This window comes from Mya arenaria, chromosome 5 (assembly GCF_026914265.1).
Source record: "Mya arenaria isolate MELC-2E11 chromosome 5, ASM2691426v1".
NCBI classification, from domain to species: Eukaryota; Metazoa; Mollusca; class Bivalvia; order Myida; family Myidae; genus Mya; species Mya arenaria.
The window spans coordinates 75,568,002-75,587,514 of NC_069126.1; the positions used below are offsets into that span (position 1 = coordinate 75,568,002).

General features: G+C 34.8%; 1 pseudogene; it reads right to left on the reverse strand.

Annotated features, from left to right (window-relative positions):
• Positions 1-306: 306 nt before the first annotated feature.
• LOC128235968 (sushi, von Willebrand factor type A, EGF and pentraxin domain-containing protein 1-like) lies at positions 307-2,513 on the reverse strand (annotated as a pseudogene).
• Between the last annotated feature and the right edge of the window lie 17,000 nt (positions 2,514-19,513).

The window sequence follows — 19,513 nt, forward strand, 5'->3', positions numbered from 1 at the left end:
TTTGTAATAAAACATTGAACGTGAACATTATTCGAACTATTATTTATTTCAAGAAAATACATTGAAACACATGTAATACATACAGCATAAACTCAATGGGTGACATATTAAACATGCATTCTAAACAATTCAGCAGTGAGCCTTAGATAAATATATATATATTTAGATGTGATTTAAGGCATTGTCTGATCAGAACAAAAGAAATATGCTTATGATAAAAATGTACAGTAGCTTTTTTTAATAGTAATTTTATACAAACATTTATACCTATTACATCAATATTTCGGAAAATATGCAAAATGAAGTTCAAATGTCACAGTTTATAGAAATGTTCAAAGGGGTACAAAATTCTAAATGGTTCAAACACAGTGCGTTAAACTGTGATTTCTTCAAGTCAGCAATGTAGCCAGCAGCGATTTCATCTTTATCCTTTTGGCAGTCCTTAAAGCTGACTTCTGTTTGGGATCCACTGGCTGGAAGGATACCTGAAGAAATCGAAAGAATAACTTTAGAAATGAAAATATACTAGTTGTGTATATTACATCAGTCTAACAGAAATATTTTCCATATTTTACTAAAAAGTATGATATTGTGGCTTCGATGGTGAACTTAATTATATATCAAAATTTAATCCATTACATTCGTTTATTTATGAGGCTCACCTTTCAGTATGCATTCCCTAAGTTGAGTCGAAGGACTCCACATACCAGTCGCTCCGCAATTGACAATATGTTGCGCCGTAAAACCAGGCGGTAATGCAAACCCATCGTAGCAGTAATACTTGCACATTGTAGCGTACTCTGTCTGCCATCCATTACAAGCAACCAATCCATTCTTCGGGGCTTGCAGTTTTGGACATGGATGTGCTATGGATGAAGTAATAAACACGGTTGTTAAAATGAAGGTAATGAATACAAATCAATACAAAAAATACTGCGACAAATTTGAGTATGATCACATTCCTCTATTTTATTACTAAACTTATCTTGATACATACGTTTAACGGAGATTTGGAATGAACACGCTGTCTTTAATCCGTTTGAGGGTTTCTACGCTGTGTACTGAACAGTATAAACGCCCCATGGGAATTCATAAGTGCTTATGGGATAGTTTTTTGTGACCTTGACTTCAAACCCATGAGGGTCATAAAACGTTGGTTCCATCCATGTCTGAGTACTCGTCATTTGAGATACAATAATGGTTCTGTCATCGGGGCATGCATCAAGTTCAGGTGACTGAATATCTCAAAACGACAATTATGTACAAACGATAAAATCTGTGGAATGGTTTAATCTAGATACACATACTACAATTTTTAAACATATTTCTGGTTGGCAAAATATTTCATTAAAATGCATTTGACGATTAGTAGGCGATACTACTGTTTCAACAGCCAACGAAATGAAGTTTAATTTGCAGGTGACGCATTGATGTTTACATATTTGAAAATATTTTGCTTATTTTGCTGGGTTAAAATTTAAAAAAAATCTATAATGTATAAGAATACCACGGTGATTAGTACTGAAACTGATTAAATTTGGACTAATAAACACAATAATATTCCAGAACAATATGCTCACCGATCTCACAATTCTTCCCAGTCCACCCTTTATTACAAGTGCAGAAATAATCTCCGAGCAAATTGGTGCAAACTACTCCATTTAAACAAGGGCTACTTTTGCACGAAACAGCGTCTGTAAGGGGTTTTGTTACATTCCATTTGTCAATAATAAGTTCTCCTGAAATTGTAAACAAGGCAGGCCTAAATATAATAAACTAGTTTTCGGATGACAGTTTAAACACCATAACTTACATTCACATCTCGGTAACGACCCAGTCCAATAACCATTTTCGTTACATGTTCGTACAGATGCGGAAGGAGCGGTCATGTTGTAATCGGTATCGCAATGGTATGCAATCATTTTGTTGTAGTTGAAATCATTGCCCGTAATTGACCCGTGGCTGATACTGCTCGGTGTTCCACATGAAACAACTGAAAATTTATTATCGAAAACAAATCAATCGATAATTATTGCGCTATCGCTTTATTTAGAACGAGGAGCTACAAAGTTAAGTCAGTTTATGAATGAATAGTTACATATGATATATTCTCTTTTGTTAAAGTGTGAATTAAAATGCAAATACTTCAACTTATTCGTACTTTGCTCACAACAGGATCCTTTTGTGCCTTTTTGGCATTTGCAGTAGGAATACTGTTTATCAAAAGTTCCACCGTTATTGCACTGGGTATTGCATTGTCTTGCTTCTTGGCCAAGATTATTGGTAGCACAATTTGAAAACTTATCGCATCCGGGTTTGTCTAGTGACCATACGCGACGCTCTCTCCTCTGATAGCCTCCTCCGCAGGTTTTTGTGCATTTCGACCATGATTGCCAAGACTCCCAGCGACATTCACATACACTCCAAGTAGAAGCTATTCCTGCGAATGTTATGCGAACATTTGAATTGAAAAGACACACAGCAAACATAGAAAGAAAAGTAATTTTACCCATCGTAATCTTTAACGGATTGCAGTTTTAGCCTGACTGTTTATATTACGATCCATTTGAGAAACGTTTGAAAGCTTTAAATATATCTTATCTGTTCAACCAATAAAAAAGGTCTAGCAGCCAATGGAACGTTTCACCCGATACATAAACTCAACTTTGATAAAGCTCGATCAGACGCATACAAACGTATACGATGTCGACTTAAATGTATGTTCCTTGTGATAAGATGACTTACCTCATTCAGCGATATTTAAGGTTGTATCTAGTGTTTGGTGTTTTACTGTTTCAATATTCAGAATGCAGCAATGAACTGATACAGGTAAGCGTGCATGATTGAAATTATTTATTAATATGTTTTATACATTATCTTCATATTTATAATAGTTTCATTCTATATGTCCTACACAGTAGAAAAAATGGTATGTCAATTTTAAATTCACAGAATATTAAAATCGTCAAAATAACCAGCTTGATTTAGAATTATTTTAAATGATGTAAACTAGTCAAACTGAACGGTACCAAGCGACAGTGGAAAACATCGATATCTTATTACTCCGTAATAGATCAGTTTATTCACACGTACAGTGGCATTACAGAATCGGACGGTGAAGTTGACCTGAATGCGTTGTTTTCATACGGAATATGATCATTTCATTTTTCATCTAGTTATCTTTTGAATGAGCCTTTGTTCCTATAAAACAATTGAATTTGCATATCGCTGTTAAATGTTCACTAATGGGATTTTAAAGAGCATAACATATCTTCTTCCTTCAAAAGCGCAAATTACCAGAGAAGCTTTAAAAAAGTGTGTGCATGCAAGCTGACTATTGTTTTTTCAGTCGAATCATAAGGCTGGATGTCCTTTGGAGCCGGATTTAGAAATTCACCAATGCACAGTGAATAGCTCAGAAGTACGGACTAACCGAGTAATACCATTTGGGACAAGTTGTGTGTTAATCAAGGGCTTTGACGAATTCAACATCACCTGTATCTCAAACCACACGGAGGATATTGTTAAATTACGCAATTCAGGTATGTTGTATGATATTTTAAGTTTGAACCAAATCACTCCCAAAACGCACCAAAACAAATTAATATAATTAAAATAAAAGGTAAAGTAAACTGCTTAAAGTATAGTACATGTTTATGTTTTAAACACACAATTCGTGAAAGGGGTTTGTAAACCACATTCTACTGTTAGTAATCTGATGAATGTTTATGTACTCAACCCTTAAGCCAAACATTATTTTTTAACGTTTAGACGAGTTGCATCGAGAAAGAAGACATACTGATGACTATGATGCCACTATGTTTGGAGCGTGGACTGGATCCGACCTTGGCCTTATTAAAACACTTCTCGGTAGAGCCGTTGGCTCTAAAGGAGATCTCATTTGCATATTTGCATGTGGTAATTACATAATTAATTATAGAAACACTTTTGTTTTCAAATTGATACGTGCTCTGTTAAGGATTTTATTTTTTTAATTTACTAATAATTGATAAATGTTGGGGCAATAATGAAGTTATGGCGCCATGTAAACTAATTTAAGCACCACTCGAGTACACTCGAGTTCCAGTGAGCTATTGTGATGAGTGTGTGGACTGTGTGTGGTGTATATGGTGTATTTTCGACTACTTGACTTTTTCCTAGTTCTAATTGTATTATAAATGGTATCATATGAAGAATATTCTTGCTACATTTATATCTAAAATTGTAGATTAAAACATTGACTGCTGCCTTGGAGGATAATGTCCTAAGGAATCACACGATTCACGATTATAGTTTAGAGGTTGCATTTGAGAAATATATTTGGTTTCAATTTCCTGCATTCCCTGGAAAAGATATTCAAAGGTATTGGCAACCTGTAACCTTATGCTTGTCATGAGCCATAAATATCTAGCCTTGAGCTATGAAATATTGTTTCAGAAAAAAGTAATCCGCCACCTCCGAATTACCCTCCAAGACTAACAACAAGAGCGAAATTGTCACAAGACTCACCAATAAAGGCAAAGAGTGGTCAAAACAAGGCTTCAGTTTCCTGGTCTATGCCGGTTTTTCATGACAAAGAAGACAACGCTAATCCTTCGTACGTACATGTATACACTTACATATGAAAAACGACATACGAAACCCGGGGCCTCGTTCCCTGCAAAAATGTTAAAACAGTGTAATACTACTACACCTTCTACTACTGCTACTACTATTATTACTACTACAACTACATCTACTACTACTACTTCTACTACAACTACTAATACTATAATAATTACTACTACTACTACTACTACTACTACTACTACCACTACCACTACCACTACCACTATCACTACTACTACTACTACTACTACTACTACTACAGTACTACTACCACTACTACTACTACTACTACTAATACTACTATTACTACTACTACTACTACTACTACTACTACTACTACTACTACTACTACTAAAACAACAACAACATTTATACTACTACTACCACTACGTCTACAATTACTACTACGTCTACTACTACTACTACTACTACTACTACTACTACTACTACTACTACTACTACTACTACTACTATACTACTACTACTACTACTACTACTACTACTACTACTACTACTACTACTACTACTACTACTACTACTACTACTACTACTACTACTACTACGTCTTCTACGTCTACTACTACTACTACTACTACTACTACTACTACTACTACTACTACTACTACTACTACTACTAGTACTTCTTTGTGTATTTACGCCTAATAATATTACTTGCTAATTATTTCAGTGTGACTTCATCACCGGATTACCTTCAAAGCGGTCATGAATTTGAAGAAGGACGATATACCGTGTTCTTCTCAGCTGTTGATTCTAAAGGATTACCAGCACAAACGCAGCTATTTTTCGAAGTAAAAGGTAGCAGTTAGCGTACTTGGCATGGTCTTTTTTGCGAATACTGCCCGTTGTTGGTATTCTACAGTTAAAAAGTGTCAGAGAAAAGGACCAATTAGAGAACGATTTAACACTTCATAAAAATTCACTTGAACATCAATAAATATGGATAAAAATGGTCGATTACAGTAGAACTTCAGCAGTTAGTCCACGTATATAATATAGTATTTTCTTGGATGTTTGAAGGTATTTTAGATTCGTTACTTTTTAAATCACTGAACAATAAACTAAACATAACATTGTGTTATCAGTATGTCCAATGTGACAGTTAAAACCCGCCTTTACTATTGTATTAAACAAGACCCTACAATGACAACATTGCGTTTGAGTGAACGTTTCATTCCCCCCAAACAAAACCATCCTAAAGCATAAGTGACTTAAATTGATTTGATAAACGCGTCATTCGTTGCCGTTTCATAGTTTATACATTTATTTTGAACAGATTAGGTGTGACGTACATACGCAATTATGTAAGGGTACATTACACAATGTACATTGAATTATTACACCTTTCAGTTGTTCGCTGCAGTAGTATACCGTATCCAAACAATGGAGAAATTCGGTGTACTGCCGGCACAATATATGGTTCAAAATGCACTGTAACATGCGATGAAGGATACACTTTGGCACAGACGTCTACTGAATGCAAGGAGGATGGTAGTTGGTCACACACAAGGTCACTTGACTGTAAACGTAAGTCGACATTATACCTGTATTTATTAATTGTTATATAAACAATAAAATAAATTCGAGTTTAAAAATATCAGGAGACAGAAATATTAAAAAACTAATTGCGATAAACATGCATACATGAATTATTTAAATAAGTTTTTATGACAAATGTAGTAATGGACGGGTTCGAAGAAACGAAAAAGCATCATTTTACTAAGTCCTAACTATTTCGAAATTCTGCTTTATGTATAGGTAAAAATAAGTTGTTATTTTTATTAACATCTCCAAACAAATAGGGTAGGTAGGTAGGCATAACTTATCTTTTATTTTTTGGAAACGTGATTTTGTACCAAACCGACCATTATCAGGGTATATAACATCTGTAGAAAGTTTTAAAATAGGGTTAATAGGATCAGAATGAAACATAGGGATCAGTCGGGCTAGTGGAAACAAACAATTCCTGTAAAGGACGGTTTAGTAAAAGTGCATGTAAAGTAATTCAAACAATATCATTTTAGCAATTTCCTGTAAAGAGAAACCAAGCATTCAGCATGGCTACGTGCAGTGTCTAGGAGGTTCCGCCGTTTTCGGAAGTGTGTGTCAGGTGGTATGTGAAAGAGGGTTTTCTGCCCAAGGCATGAGCCTGATGTCGTGTGGTAAAGATGGGGAATGGCGCAATACTCCTACATGCGCAGGTATTGTTTTTATCTTTGTTCTTATATTCACATCAGCTAGTTGTCTTAAAAGAATAAAAAGAAAGGTGCAGATTTGTTCGCATAATGTTTTCTGGTGCATTTTTCGTATTCCAGATACACAACCGCCATATTTCCAAGTTGGAGAATGTCCGAACAATATACAAGTTACAATCGACTCGGCGGATAATACAGCTTTATTACAGTGGGATGTGCCAAATGGCGCTGATAATTCAAATGAAACGGTTACCATAGCCGAGATACATGGGTACAGTCCTGGCCAGAGATTTGAAGCTGGATTACATACAATCAAGTATCGCATTAGCGACGCAGCAGGGAATTATGGGGACTCGTGCATGTTCGTTGTTCAAATTCAGTGTAAGTGGGGGGGGGGGGTTAATATTGGTTTTTATTTTACATTACAGTCAATCGATTAGTCAACATGAATTTAATATTTGTTTTTTAAATTTAAGTTGTTTAGAAAATTGTAGTGCGTTATTGCTTTTACAGCTGTAAGTTGCCACCCACCAGATCTAACGACAATAGGAAAAGACAATATGGCATATGACTGTCCAAACCTGTATACTATTGGAGCAGAATGCAACCTAAGATGTCGTGGCGGTTATCCGCTAGGTGGAGCTGATAAGATCCGATGCGGGTTTGACAAAAATAAAAACATTGCATGGTCCTGGGAGGAAACTGCATTGCAGCCTTTTTGCAAAGGTTAATAACTCTATTTTAATCCATGTAAATAAATACCTACTGTTCATTATAATCATACAAACATAATAACAATATCAAAAGCAATTATTTGCTGTTTTTGTTTTTTTTCAGAGACAAACTGTACAGCTCTATCAAAACCTGAAAATGGTGCTATAACATGTGCCAGATGGACTCACGGCCAAACATGCACCATGCAATGCAATGATAAATATGACGTCCCCGCTAGTGTGACTAATAATGGGCAGTTTGTATGTGGCCTCTCAACCGGACAATGGCGACCAAACAGGGATGTCCCTGATTGCAATGGTATAAAAACAATAAAACAAGATATAAAGTTTGCCCCTTGATGAATGTCTCTTTGACTTTAGCCTTTGATCCATGTGCCATTAAACACGTTCTGGTCTTCTGGGCCTGTATCTATAGTTTCTATTTCAGTATTTGATTGTAATGTTACAATGTATCATCATTTCCTAACATTTGTCGTTATTTTTATTTTAAACATTTCTTTTTCAGTTAAATTTAACCCACGGGATATGCACTTACCGTCTGAATTTTACTACTATACGAATAATTGCAATAGTTCCAAAGCAAACCTGAATCAAATCCAGGAAAACTTTGTCAAAGCATTAAATAGTTCAAACTACCCAGAGTTTTGTGTTGGAAACGAATTTTGTCAGGCACGTTATGTCGATATTGCATGTGGACCAGTTTCATATAGGCGTAAAAGAGATACGCATATCTATAAACGATCGACGAAGTTTGCCTATATTGTAAACTTTGATTTTGTATTGCCTATGGAAGTATCATCGGTTGATGCCTTTACTGCTACGGAGGAAAAGTTAAACAAAATGGCGGATGCCTTTGGAATTGATGTAAACAAAGGCCATTTCAGTATTCCTGGTTTACAAGTAGAATCAGACTCATTTGCTGCTGGAAATGCGGAGTACAAATGTGCTGTTGGAATGAAAGCAAGAGCGTCTACGTCTTCATGTGGTAAGTAACGTCATCGTTGAAACGTTGTGGTAAGTAGCGTCATCGTTGAAACCTTATGGTAAGTAGCGTCATCGTTGAAACCTTGTGGTTAGTAACGTCATCGTTCAACGCTGTGGTTAGTAACGTCATCGTTGAAACATCGTGGTAGGGAACGTCAGCGTTGAAACGTTGTGGTAAGTAACGTCATCATTGAAAGGTTGTGGTAAGTAGCGTCATCGTTGAAACGTTGTGGTAACTAGCGTCATCGTTAAAACGTTGTGGTTAGTAACGTCATCGTTGAAACGTTGTGGTAAGTAACGTCATCGATGAAACGTTGTGGTTAGTAACGTCATCGTTGAAACGTTGTGGTAGGGAACGTCATCGTTGAAACGTTGTGGTAAGTAACGTCATCGTTGAAACGTCGTGGTAGGTAACGTCATGGTTGAAACGTCGAGGTAGGTAACTTCATCGTTGAAACGTTGCAGTAAGACGTTGTGGTTATATTCTTTGGGAAAGTAAAGTAAATTGAAAATATTTTCAGGATACAATACAGTTTCGGTATGCATGCCCATAAAGGGTACAGGATGAACTTACTGATTGATACATGGTGGGATATACTATGTTAAACGAATGTCTTATAATATCTAAACCAAAATAACATGTTGTAAATTGTATATCATTAACACTGTGAACTATTTCATTCGACTCGGAAACCTACCTTTTCTATAGTGTGTTCTTTTTTACAACAGTGGGGTGTCCTGTGGGTCAGTTTATGACAAACGACACGCTAGAATGTGTCAAGTGTGATTATGGAACCTACCAACCTAATGAGAATAGCGCATCATGTTTGCCTTGTCCTCCACTAACAAATACAACTTCGACAGGCTCAATAAACGCCTCTAACTGCAAAAGTAAAAGTTTCTTCCTCAAGTATATCAAAAATAAAATATAATTTAAAATATAAAAAATATATAATTTAGATGAATTGTATTTATTATATCAAGATATAAAAGCATGTATTGGTATATCAAAAGTTACTTTAGTTAATATAATACTTGTAAAAGTGTGTCATAGTATACATATCACCTGTCTTTCTATTTATTTTGAAGGTTTTTGCAATGCTGGAGAGTATTCGCCGACGGGTCTTGCTCCTTGTGCTAAATGTCCGAGCGACGCCTATCTACCAGAAACTGGTTCTACTTCTTGCATTAAATGTCCGACAAGAACACGTTCTATAACGGATGGAGCAACTGACCTATCAGATTGCTTGCGTATGCAAATCCTTCTTCTCAACCAAATATTTTTTTTGTCTTTTAAAAAAAATGTTTGCTTTATTAAATAATGTTTCCTTTATTATCTTATAGCAATCGAAATGGCCGCTGTGTAATTAAATGTCCAATGTGGTTCAATATAATAACAATACTATTTTATTGATTACAGAATCTCACCATTTCTTAACACCCTCTATAACACTCAACTGTTTTGTATTATCATTATATTTAGCGTTTGATATCCGCATAAGGAACGGATCGCCGATTGAAACGAAAACCACAAAGCCTGCAACTACCATAACCCTGACGTTCTGGGTTATGCTCCGCGACACAACCACAGATGGATGCAAGTTTGCTCTGCTTGATTCATTACAGTCAGAAGTGCTGTCTCTTTACATAAAACCATATATTGAAGGACAGGTTTCTGGGTATATACATATTTTTTTTTCTTTTTCAATGAATACATTTGTAACATAAAAGTCATCATCATACTATGGGTTTATTTCTGTTCTGTTCTGTTGAACCTCATATTACACGGTGTTTTTCAGAAAGGCATTCTGTACAACAACGCAGTCAATTGATTCCTTGGTATGGACACATGTTACAATGCTTGTCGACAGCTCTGAGATGACAATTTACCTAAATGGAAAGCAAATTTGCCATCAGATGTCACCATCACTTCTTCATAATACTGTGGTTCATGCCAATGGCAGTATGTACTTTAATGGAGGTAATGTCCTGGTGAATTATTTATGGTATATATACCTAAATTATTTTATATAAATAATTCACCATATATATATATACATTCGTAAAATGTACAGATTACTTTCAACTTTCTCACCTTCCTTTTATTATGTATGTCTTAGGTTGTGTCTTACTTGTCTCCTGTTGGAATAAGAATGATATCTTCATACATCCCACACGTTTCATTTCTTTTTTTAAATTTCAGACATTCAGCTATCCAACTTACATGTCGTTGAATATAAAGCAACTAACGCTGAAATAACCATGTGGGCTACCTCTTGTTCCTTTAATGTATCATCTGCCATCATTGATCTAGATGCTTTGTCTTCGTCTACAAATGCTCATCTCGTTACTCCTTCAATGTGCGATGGTTAGTAGTGTTTGCTGCCTAACTGAGTGGTTACAGTATCCTTGTAAATCTATTTTGGCAATGGAACATAGTAAAACATTCGATACAAAAAGGCATTTACTTTTTATTGCTGTTTTTCTTTATTATACCCAATGTCATGAAGTCCTTACTGTTTATTGTATTACATTATCATATAATTATAAACGTGTATATGACAGATGTTTTGCGGTTTAAATGTTTTATTTTGAGCGTTTAATAATGATAAACTACTGAATAAGTGAAATTAATGAATTAAATGTAAAACATCATGTATATTAATATTCTAAGAAGAAAATCAAACCAAATAATTAAGTCTTAACTTCGAGGCATGTGTGGTATGTGTGTGTTGTTTGTATGTCGTATGTCTAGTCTAGCATTGTGCCTCTTAACAGAGAGTTAGCTTAAAGTGTGCCTGCCGGGCTTTTCGCAGTAGTAACCATTGTAATACGGAATTAACCTTGATCTTGTATAGTATGACTTGTATAAATCATCCATATATTTTATAATTATAGCAACAGCTGAATGCAAAAGCTCTCCTTGTGGTATGCACAACTGTGTAGACAAAGGAACTGATTTCCAATGCGTTTGCTGGTAAATGTATTGATTTCTGGCATGTTTGTGTAGCAATTTTTCTTAGAATAGAGACATCCAGGTGATGTTTATTGTATATAAAAATTTGTAACAAATACTGATAGCGACTTTCCAACATAAAGGCGCATGTTCAATTTCTTGATGTAAATCCAATAAGAATAAAACTGCAAAGACAAAACCATCCAATTAAACCTCGGTTTTAACGTATCCCATGCATTTTTTAACAACGTAAAATTTTGTACATACTTCATATCTTTTACAAAAGTTCTGCAGTGTCTGTATTTGAATGTATTTAACCATAAACTGAAACCCTTTCTTGCAAATAACGTACATTATTTTTGCACACATCAAAACGAATAGCGACGGGTACACAGGGAAACAATGTGAAATACCACCGAATTTTTGTGCAACACATGAATGCCAAAACGGTGCCACATGCACCAACGAGAAGTCTAATTACACTTGTGTCTGTCCATTTGGATATTCTGGAAACTTATGTCAGAGAAAAGCAGGTATTTATCTCACATTTTATCTTTACTAATATCTTACTGTAGGTAATATTCACATGTTCACTGACTGTAAAATCATGAAATGTTTGGTAGCGCAATTGCCGGTCTTGAGCGGTAATGACACGAAACTAAGTATGTTGTTGCTAGATTTGGAAGAAAAATGGATGCGGTAGAATGGTATTGAATGTATCACAATACTAACAGGTAAGAGAGTATGTGCGTTGTCGGGGCCGGTTAGTTCAGTCATTGGATCACCTGACTTGAAATCAGTGGCCTCGGGTTCGGTCGAAACATTGATCGCATACTTTTCTGAGCGTTTGACTAACAACGTGGGCTATTGCAATACTGTTTGGCAGGACTTCGACTATTTTAGTGTCAAATATGCAATGTGCTACCGTTAAAACAGGTCTGTTTTGTTGCAATATGTTACGTAATTTAATATTAAAGTCGATGGAATGTGGTCTTCATAGCTGGACTGGTCACAGTGCTCTAAGACATGTGGCGGAGGAGTTACGTCAAGGACTCGCTCGTGTAACAGCCCCTCCCCGGACCCGGAAGGTCTACAGTGCGTAGGAACGGACACGGGGTCGTCACCGTGCAACCAAGATAAATGCCCTGGTATAATCTGCAATAAAACATTTCTCAAATCTAATTGTTCAGCCTTCTTTTGTCTTTACTTATAACAGCAGTAATAAATGTATGTATTTTTAATTTTGCTCCAAAATCACAAGTATCAAAAGTAAATAAATAAAATTATCAGTAATTAGGTAATTTCATATAGGCCGAGTTATTTGTCTGCGTTTTTTGCCTTAAGGAAAAAAGACGTCATATATTGGAAACATCTAATTAGTACAATGATACATACTTATAAGCCACCTTAAACCATAACACAAACTGTGTTTCATGTACTTTATTGATATCAAAACACAGAGTGCAGCAGATTGCACCGATCGCTTGGGGTGATGATATCATGCAACGACACAGACGAAATTAAACAATGCAGGATTTCCTGTAGACCTGGTAATATGATCATCACGGTCAACTTTGTATTGTTTTTGTTGTCCTGATATATTGTTTTAACTATGGAATAATAGTTTCATCTTTTACGGATATTTGTATACCTCTTACCAGACCGATAAATAGTTTATCCTAATTTACATCATAAAATAAATAGCTCATATGTAATTATTCGATGACAGCATTACGTTAGGGGAAACGATCATTCTTATTGTTTCTCTTTATATAGTTTTTACTTTTAGGTCTCTACTTTGCAACGCCCGCGCAACCTTCGTACGAATGTGGGGTTTCCACTGGTTATAAATGGAATCACCAGAATGAAAATAACCCCACTGGGAGGCTTCCATCTTGCTCGGGTACTTTTCATGAATACATAGCTTTGACAAGCTTCATTTATGTAAACATGCACAGTATTTAAAAACGATGAGTATTCTTGTATCATTTACATATCTGTTGAATGTGTTATCGCCGTTGACATCATCTCATGTACACAATATGAGACTTAATGAGTTCTAGTTTGCATCAGTATGCCATTAAAAATTCAAATCTTAAACGAACTAATCCAATGGTATTATAAATATTTCATGACATAGAAAATTCCTTTCTATCTGAACAGAGATAAAACCACCGTCCGAAATTACTCTCAGTTTTGATGGACACTTCAATACGCTCCCCTGTACAGTGAAGAACACAGAGGATGTAAAAGCGGCAATGCAGCCCAAGTTGGGGCAGTTGGGTTGTGTAAAGGAGGGTCAGTGTGAAGTGGAACTCCTAGCAAAGGATTGTGTCACGTCAAGAAAGAACGTTTCGATAAGCAGCGGTGTAATAATCACGCTTCAAATGAAAAGTGGCATTCAGACACAGTCAAACTTGAATGTCGAGGCAGTTTTGGGAAACAATTCAGGTAACTTAAGTCTATATCATTATTATTTAATTTAGTACATATATCTATCTACATTTACTTTGCAATGTTTAAATCTAATCTAAATGAAACTAATACACTTCAAAATTCGAATTCATTTCGTGCCTAAGGGAATTTTGTTGTTTTTACCTAAAAAACAATTCAACTTGTTTATGTGCCGATATATTTACATATTTCAACTGTTTGTTAAAAGCACCCTCAGCGGCGCTTTTGGAACTAGTCAAGAAAACGTTGGAACTGGAACGAACAGCACAGACGATTGCCAATAACTCCATTGCATTCTTTCAAGTAACTATTGGAGGATCACCACATTCAATACCCTCGGACCCAGGTGGACTTACTCCATATTCCTCGGTTCAATGTTCGCCTGGGTCCGTGCGATTAGAAGTATTTTGTGGTAAGTATTTACTTCTTTACCCCAAAGTTCATTTTAGTGTGATATAAGGCCTTCCTTCTTCGGAAATAACCTATCGCACTTACATCTTGGTATACTTATTATCAGCAACACCATCAAGCGATATAGAATCGCTTAAAGATCTGATGTATTCCAGTTTATTATTAGGGTATAAATGGACCTCATTCATTTGGAGATAAGTGATCCAGATTTAATTATAGAGTCCAAAAGTTCTATGCGAGCAAAGGCATAATGTTTGTTATAATAAATTCGACGTATGCTGATGATTATTGTCATACAATTTTTACAGCTGCAACTGAAAAATTAATATACAACTTATTTCGCCACGTCTAGTTCCATGATAATGTTGTGTACTGTTTAGTAAACTAGTGGTTGTTTTTAAAATTGTTAATTAAAACTAATAAACAAGAGCTTTGTCCTCCAAACTATTTCGCATTTAAGAATCTTTAATATCATGCTTCACTTCAGCTGAATGTCCAGTTGGATCTTATTCTGATGGAAGAACAATTACTATGTGTCCAGTAGGAATGTACCAGGACAGGAAGGGTCAGCCTCTGTGCAACGGGTGCCCATCAGGAACATCAACCCCAGGCATTGGATCAACAGATGCTCTCGAATGTTCCGGTATGTGCATAAAGGCATCCATAATTATACTGATATGGACAAATGTTGGCAACATGATGTAATGTATCTCCACTCACAACATCTACACAACAAATCCATCATTTAACATCTGGTCATCTGGATGAATTTTGTACGTTTGCTTGCGAATAACGCTATTTTACCATCAGTCTGATATTGTATCGTATTAAGATTTTGTTAACTGTTTAGTTATTAGCAGTTATGTAAAAGTTATTTCCCGACGACTCAAATTAAAACCGATCATTATATATTTAAGTGAATGTATGTGATTTCATTTCAGTTACTGTTTCCGATGAACGAAAAGGGAGTGGAAGTCGTAAGCATACTTAGTTTATATTAACATGTTTATCAGTGATCAAAGTAAATATATTATCATTCTTATCATAAGTATCAGTTTCATTTTTATTTATTTTTCAATCAGTATATCTAAATTCTGAATGTTATATTTGCAGACGATACCAGCAATGCTGTGACAATCGGTGTAGGAGTGACCGTTTCAATACTGTTGTTGGTACTCGCTGTGATTGCGCTTGTGTTTGCTATGAAATATTTCAAAAAGTAGGTTAAAAACAAAGTTCATGCAAATTTGTTTATTTTTATTTTTCTCGAAAACCGTGAAGAACTAAATGGTTAACAAATGAGAAGAGCCCTTTTCCTCTCCCGTGTGTGTGCAATTTAATTTTGTTTTCAATACATTCTTCTTTTAAGTCTTGTTAAAAGTAGGGCAGTGTCGTGCTTTTGCTTTGTACGCTGCGTGCAAATCCTAACTATGTTGATATTCCAACAATCGTTCGATAAATAGAGAAAACGTCTTTGTTAACATCATTATATATTTGCATACATGTAAAATTATTTAATACTTTTTATCAATCAAGTTTTGTAATGAAAATACCAGGAACACTTACCGTATGAATGTGCTGCAATATAACATAGATGGGACATTGAAATACATATAGACATTGACAACGTTCTTTTTTTCAGGAAAAAGGATCTAATTGATAGTACCTTCGACCTGCATGAATCCATGTATACAATACCTGCAAAACCAGTGTTTAGGAAAGAGGCGCTTTGATTTTCCGTTCTATATAAAGTAGAATGGACAGTTCCCATATTTCTATTAACATAACAATTTCTTGAGCGATTATCCTATATCACGTGATAACTGGTTGACCTGGTTTTGTGACATTTGAAATAGCAATGAAAAGAAATAACCCCTTTTCAGTAGACACATGTGTGACTTGAACATTGGCGTGAACAACTGGAACTTTCCATAGCTTCGAACTATCTGTGATACACAGCTTTTTCTTGTTTTTCGAAGACTGATTTGCATTGTGAACATGTACTACTCTAGTTTGTATAGACCGCTGTCATTAATTGATTTACTATTAAAGTACTCATTCATGCACGACAACTTCTCTGTACTAGATAAGTTTAATTTAGGATATTAGAATATTGTTGTTTCCATGAATAGTTAAATTTGTTCTAATTGTGTTGCTTTGAAGATATATAACATTGTGATTATCTTTCCGTTGTGACTCGAGCTATAATGGTATCAATTATGTCTGTTTAATGGAAAACGACACGTGGTCAAACTAGTGAGTATTTTAATATTTTATTACATTATCCTAAACGACAGCGTTTCTCTATATGTTTCAATATGCAAATTTCAAATGTTGTTATATATTCGTTTCAATATTATTATGACTAACATTATTTGTTCACAAGTGTTGTTTTCATTTTATAGTAACTTTTAGATATAACCGTAACGTGAAGATAAATGTTCATGTACATCGTTGTTTGTATCAGAAGGATATATTCACTCCAGAAATTGTTTCTATATATGGTATTAAACATTGTGAAAAGTGATCATGGTGTGTGTATCAAACAAGTTTGTCCTGTAGAATCTGAAAATGAACATACAGAAGTTGACATTTTACATTTGTTTCACTTCAACTACCAGTATAATATACGCGAAAACGGCGTAGTAACAAACACATCCTTGAAGCGTTGAAACTGTTTGAGGCCGCTGTTTTTTCGTTGCAAATGTCAACGAGATCGTGATCTGTTGAATTTCTTAATGAGTACGTTTCTTGAAGTTAATATGTAAATAATAGCATCACAAACTCTCCCTGAATGCAAAGCACGTGATGCTTAAAGACCGTGTATCGTTGTTAAAATAATGGTTTTTTAACGGTTGGAACAATATGAAGAAAAAAATAAAACAAAAAGGATTCACAGATGAAATTTAAAATTCATCTTTTCATAATGAGGCGAAATACATAATTTAATTCATCGAAGTTTGTTTCATGAATGATTTAGGTAACTACGATTTTAACGACGTCCAGCTTTGACAACAACAACATAACTGTTGTCCTCCAAACCTTCGAGGCTATTTTTTATGTACAATGTAAATGATGGCAAGGATATAAATCTAGGTGGGAGATCTAGAGAAGAAAATTACCGGTATGCTTTGAAGTATTTTAATACATATCGACACGTATAACAAAACTATCTAAATAAAAGTCTACCTACATGTAACAACATTGACAATATGCTTAATACATGTATATGGAGAAGGTAAAATAATTTACAATAATTTAGATGAAATGATAAGTATCACAGACCTTTAAATTGATTATGACACTAAGGAAAGTCTCTGAGTAAGCAATGCAAACACCATAAAAACAAAGAAACACACATGTATGCAAGGGATGATGGATGATGCCAACATGACAAAACATAACCCCAAATATTCTATCTCTACATGTTTATATGGTATATATGTGGTATATATTTTAATATATGTAAAGTCCATTAGTAGTGAATACTGTGAGATCATGTGTTGTCTTCCCAATTGTATTCAAGTTGTTCTGTTTTAGTAAAGACTGCTGTGCAAATAGTATCTTATGACTCTCATCTTAATCTAGAGGGTCTATATATGTTTGTGTGATTTGTTTTATATCTGTGCAATATGTTATGAACAAATTATGTAGATGAGGCTTAAAAAATAAATAAATAACATGAACAGTCTTTTGAAAAATATCTATAAAGCAATAACTGCTGAATTACAACATTTCTAAACAAAAAAAACACAGCCATATGCGAGGGTAGTCTGTTGTTCAAGTAACATCAGTTGAAAAGTATTAACGCAAGAGTAATGGGCCTAGCATACGGTCATTGGTACTCAGTTCCATACGAATACAGCCAACATTTACAAACATTTAAGTGTGAAGGCTCAGAGACAAAGAAATTTGAGAAATGTGTTAGTTCCTAATAATGCATGGCTTTTTATTAACCTAATGGAACGTCATAAACTGGAGACACAACCAGCATTTGAAAAAAGGAAATCTAAGAAATAAACCTAACACATTAGTGGAATGGAAACAGAAGTGCTGAAATTATTTTAGTAATAGAATGGTTAACATTTCATTGCACACTATGAACAGTAACCCAGCATTTGTGTTGAGCTAACCAATAATAAACACTGTGTTGTTTATGTTTATGGAACAATAATGCAATTGTAAGCTTATATAAACATGGACTTCCTGATAAGAACTTAAAAAGTAAGATATACACTTAATTCAATGACAGAGTAACATATTAGAACTTGAATAAAGAATAAAATGCTTAGTAGATTCATTGACTATATTTACAGTTTTGTAAATGATATACATGACACTTAATCCAATATGTGATCAGCCTTTGATATGTTTTTTCTTCTTAAGATAAACAATGTGGATGAGATGAATGATGTCCATGAGATAAAAAAACGTACATGAGATGAATGATTTCCATGAGATAAACAATGTCCATGAGATGAATGATGTTCATGAGATAAAAATGCGTGAATAAAAATTAAACAATATCACTGTAACAAAAAAGATAGTAACATAAATGTGGTTACATGGAAAATTTCAACCAGATCTTTTAAGTCGAATAATAAAGGGCAATTATTTGCAAAATACATATCTTGGTTATTCAATTACGTTGAGTGGTTGAAAACCATTCTATAAAGTCTCAATTCAATACATCGAGTAGTTGCTTAGAAATTAACCTATGTGTGCTTACACGCAAAACCTTAACCAGAATTTCTATGTCGAATAATAAAGGGCAATTATTTGCATTAAATGAAACTAGAGTTATCTTACATGGTTAATTAAGTAGGTTGGATGGTTGAGTACCATTGTATAAAGTCTCAATGCAATACCTCAAGCAGTTGCTGAGATATTAACCTATGTGTGCTTGCACACAAAACCTTAACCAGAATTTCTAAGTCAAATAATAAATGCCTATTATTGGCATTAAATGCAAAGTAGAGTTATCCGACTTGGTTAATTAAGTAGGTTGGATGGTTGAGTACCATTGTATAAAGTCTCAATGCAATACCTCAAGTAGTTGCTGAGATATTAACCTATGTGTGCTTGCACGCAAAACCTTAACCAAGGGGTGACGCCGACGCTTGGGTGAGTAGTATAGCTCTCCATATTCTTCG